Here is a 4,975-nt window from a genome sequence, read left to right as displayed (position 1 = left end):
ACATTACTAATGCTTGTGTCCTAAAATATCCTTCTTTAAGCCTCGGCATTGGGCTTGAGATGGTTAAAGAAACCCATATCAGATATAAAAGTGTGTGTGCACATTAATAGAGGCATGTTGTAACTGTTCTGGGTGTGTAGAATGACCCCAGGATGTCTGTGAGCTCAGCCAATACTTGACAGGAACTGACTGGTTCCTCTTAAGTTAACTGGAGAAGGTTTTATCCTGCACACCAATGATTGAACTATTGTTCTGTCTGGAGCCTGTTTCTGGGCAAAATATTCATGTTTTGTGTGTGTGTGTGTGTATGTGTGTGTATGTGTGTGTGTGTGTGTGTGTGTGTGTGTGTGTGTGTGTGTGTGTGTGTGTGTGTGTGTGTGTGTGTGTGTGTGTGTGTGTGTGTGTGTGTGTGTGTGTGTGTGTGTGTGTGTGTGTGTGTGTGTGTGTGACCAGTACGACCATACATCATCTAGGCTGACAGTCAAAGGCTCTAGCTTGCCCAACTTGGGGGATCCGTTAAGCTACTCAAATCAAATCAAAGTTTATTTTTCACATGCACGGAATACAACAGGTGTAGACCTTACAGTGAAATGCTTACATACAGACTCTAAACAATAGTGCAGAAAAGGTATTAGGTGAACAATAGGTAAGTAAAAAATTAAAAACAACAGTAAAAAGACACTGAAAAATAACAGTAGTGAGGCTTTATACAGTAGAGAGGCTATATACAGTAGAGAGGCTATATACAGTAGAGAGGATATATACAGTAGTGAGGCTATATACAGTAGTGAGGCTTTATACAGTAGAGAGGCTATATACAGTAGAGAGGATATATACAGTAGAGAGGATATATACAGTAGAGAGGCTATATACAGTAGAGAGGATATATACAGTAGAGAGGCTATATACAGTAGAGAGGATATATACAGTAGAGAGGCTATATTCAGTAGAGAGGCTATATTCAGTAGAGAGGCTATATACAGTAGAGAGGATATATACAGTAGAGAGGCTATATACAGTAGTGAGGCTATATACAGTAGAGGCTATATACAGTAGAGAGGCTATATTCAGTAGAGAGGCTATATACAGTAGAGAGGCTATATACAGTAGAGAGGCTATATACAGTAGAGAGGCTATATTCAGTAGAGAGGCTATATTCAGTAGAGAGGCTATATACAGTAGAGAGGCTATATACAGTAGAGAGGCTATATACAGTAGAGAGGCTATATTCAGTAGAGAGGCTATATTCAGTAGAGAGGCTATATACAGTAGTGAGGCTATATACAGTAGAGAGGCTATATACAGTAGTGAGGCTATATACAGTAGTGAGGCTATATACAGCCATTAACAGCCTTTCAAAGCACTTCATGGCTACGGACGTGAGTGCTACGGGTCTGTGGTCATTTAGGCAGGTTGCCTTTGTGTTCTTGGGCACAGGAAATATGGTGGTCTGCTTGAAACATGTTTGTATTACAGTCTCAATGAAAATGTCAGTGAAGACACCTGCCAGTTGGTCAGCACATGCCCGGAGCACACGTCCTGGTAATCCGTATGGCCCCGCAGCCTTGTGAATGTTGACGTGTTTAAAGGACTTACGTCGGCTACGGAGAGCGTGATCACACAGTCGTCGGGAACAGCTGATGCTCTCATGCATGCCTCAGTGTTGCTTGCCTCGAAGCGAGCATAGAAGTGATTTAGCTCGTCTGGTAGGCTCGTGTCACAGGGCAGCTCTCAGCCGTGCTTCCCTTTGTAGTCTGTAATAGTTTGCAAGCCCTGCCACATAAGACGAGCGTCGGAGCCGGTGTAGTATGATTCAATCTTAGCCCTGTATTGACGCTTTGCCTGTTTGATGGTTCGTCACAGGGCAGGGCAGGATTTCTTATAAGCTTCCGGGTTAGAGTCCCGCACCTTGAAAGCGGCAGCTCTACCCTTTAGCTTATAGTGCGAATGTTGCCTATAATCCTAGGCTTCTGGTTGTGGTATGAACGTACAGTCACTGTGGGGATGACGTCCTCAATTCACTTATTGATAAAGCCAGTGACTGATGTGGTGTACTCCTCAATGCCATCAGAAGAATCGCGGAACATGTTCCAGTCTGTGATAGCAAAACAGTCTTGTAGTTTAGCATCTGATTCATCTGACCACTTTTTTATAGACCGAGTCACTGGTGCTTCCTGCTTTCATTTTTGCTTGTAAGCAGGAATCAGGAAGATAGAGTTGTGGTCGGAAGTATGTCAGGCGTGACTTCCTGACTGTTATCCAGAAACACACACAGTAAGCCAAGACAAATGCTGATCGACAGCTGACTGTGTTATATCAGTTTCACTGACAGTTTCATTCGTGTGTGTAGGGATTTTCCTTTTTGGTTTGTCTCAGCATGAACTCAACAGATTCTTCCAAAACAACAACGATACTACTTTCCACATTGCTTCTAAATATGAAAACACATCTCTATTATAATATAAATATAAGAACAAAATGTTTGGCCAGTATGGCCCTAACAACCTGGTAACTTTAACATTATGCAAACATTTGGTGACAGAAAGAAAGGGAACATTACAGAAAGAAAGGAGATATTACTGCACTGTTGGAGCTGGAACACAAGCATTTCACTACTCACTCACATACATCTGATAAATATGTGTACGTGACCAATAAAATGTAGTTTGATTTGATTTGTAAAGGATATCATAAAGGCCCAATGTAGGCTACATATCAATCAATAGAAAAATGTTTTGCAAATGTATTGAAAATTAAATACAGAAATCAAATTTGCATAAGTATTTACACCCCTGAGTCTATACTTATAGAAGCACCTTTGGCAGCGATTACAGATTTGCTTTGTCTTGGGTTTGTTTGTATCAGCTTTGCACATCTGGATTAGGGGTTTTTCTCCCATTCTTCCTTTTCTCACGCTCTGTTAAATTAGATGGGGAGCGGTGAAAAACAGCAATCTTCAAGTCCTTCAATCCACAGATTTTCAATGGGTTCAAGTCTGGGCTTTGGCTGGGCCACTCAAGGACTTCCACATTCTTGTTCTGAAGTCATTCCAGTATTGCTTTGGCTGTATATTTGGGGACATTGTTCTGTTGGAACGTAAGTCTTTGCCTCAGTCTAAAGTTGTTTGCACTCTGAAGCAGGTCATCATCAAGGATTTGCCTGTATTTGGATCCATTCATTGTTCCTCTGTCCTTGCCAGTCTCCCAGTCCATGCCGCTGAAAAGTATCCCCATAGCATGATGCTGCCACCACGCTTCACTGTAGGGATGGTGTTAGACGGGTGATGAGCTGTGCCTGGTTTTCTCAACATGGTCTCAGAGCAGTTCGTATTATTTTGTGCGTATGTAATCCAAAACACTCCATTTACTGTGATATGTTACGTTTCGTATGGTATCTTATTTTGTGGATGTCCATTATCCATTTTGTATGATATGTTATGAATTACAATTCATAATACAATTCCTACAATATGTTTTGAATTTGTTAAATGTATGACATGTCACGAATTACAATTTGTTGTTGCTAACAGCTAGGTGGCTAACGCTAACTAGCTCTAGGGGTTAAGGTTAGTGGAAGGGTTAGCTAAAAGGGTTAGGGGAAAGGTTAGGGGAAGGGTTAGCGAACTTGATAAGTAGTTCCAACGTAGCTAAAAATTTGTTTCAATGTTGCTAACCCGACTAATCACCCTACTATTGTTTTTGCCTTAAGAAACCTGTTTTATGTAACCATTATAGAGGAAATGATTGAATTACCTATGTAGATTAATTGAACATACTATGCTGTTTTTACTTGGAGAATTATCCATGGTTATATTTTAGTATAGGCTTGTCTTATGTGACTTAGTCATGGGTCTGGGCGTACAGATAAGAGACGTTTGGGTGCAACTGCAGTATGTGAGATCCTGTTTTAACAATCTACAGGAACTTTGATGTGTGAAAACTATAAGGGAAATATTACGTATTTACCTGCTTTGTTGAATATTGATTGTTGAATTATATGCTTAACAATAGTAAGAGATTTTCATAACTACAAATGCTGTGCTTCTGTAAAGGGATGGTTCCCCTCTTGCTCCCTGCAGCTGGTCTGTGGGTATAGTCAAGGACATGGTGTGAGCCGATATAGAGAGAGCCTGAGAAATAGAACAAACCCCTATTTGTTTCTAATCATCTATGCTTCTGAGAATCTAATCCAGGGTACGGGGAAACAACACCCGGTGAACATAACCACAAGATGAACCCAAGGTAGCTTATGATGCCTCGATCTGCATGGGAGGAGTGGAACCAGCCATGACTAAGCATTTCTAGGTCTGCTATATAGGACCTCTGTTTCTTCTGTACCGTTGAGCTCTCTGTCTTACACTCAAGAGTGTGGGGTCGACCAGCTTCATTATTGCAATTCTTATTAAATAAAGAAGATCGTTTGAAGAAATTTCAAAGTCTCTCTCACTTGGTTAGAATGTCCTGAGAAACATTCAGGTAACACACAGACACACACAGACAGACACACACACACACACACACACTGCCACATGAACACAGACACACACACATTATTCAGCTGTTCACATTTGTCTTGATCGACAGGTTTTCCAGTTTGTTGTTGCTGTTAAACATGTCCTCCAGTTATATTGGCTGAGTATCTACAGTGGGGCAAAACAGTATTTAGTCAGCCACCAATTGTGCAAGTTCTCCCACTTGAAAAGATGAGAGAGGCCTGTAATTTTCATTATATGTACACTTCAACTATGACAGACAAAATGAGAAAAAAAATATCCAGAAAATCACATTGTAGGATTTTTAATTAATTAATTTGCAAATTATGGTGGAAAATAAGTATTTGGTCACCTACAAACAAGCAAGATTTCTGGTTCTCACAGACCTGTAACTTCTTCTTTAAGAGGCTCCTCTGTCCTCCACTCGTTACCTGTATTAATGGCACCTGTTTGAACTTGTTATCAGTATAAAAGACACCTTGT

General features: G+C 40.7%; 1 protein-coding gene across 2 annotated transcripts in view; it reads left to right on the top strand.

Moving 5' to 3' along the window:
• Nucleotides 1-4,428, top strand: part of LOC116370852 (thymidine phosphorylase-like) — a 9,184-nt gene extending 4,756 nt beyond the window's left edge. For both annotated transcript variants that reach the window (XM_031819890.1, XM_031819889.1), the window contains exon 11: nucleotides 1-4,428. This exon is cut by the window's left edge and continues 333 nt beyond it. The gene's annotated coding sequence lies outside the window, so the exon portion shown is untranslated.
• Nucleotides 4,429-4,975: the final 547 nt, after the last annotated feature.

The sequence above is a fragment of the Oncorhynchus kisutch genome, unplaced genomic scaffold, assembly GCF_002021735.2.
Source record: "Oncorhynchus kisutch isolate 150728-3 unplaced genomic scaffold, Okis_V2 scaffold2798, whole genome shotgun sequence".
NCBI classification, from domain to species: domain Eukaryota; kingdom Metazoa; phylum Chordata; class Actinopteri; order Salmoniformes; family Salmonidae; genus Oncorhynchus; species Oncorhynchus kisutch.
The sequence above is the reverse complement of the archived record's forward strand: the minus strand, read 5'-3'. Positions and strand labels throughout refer to the sequence as shown.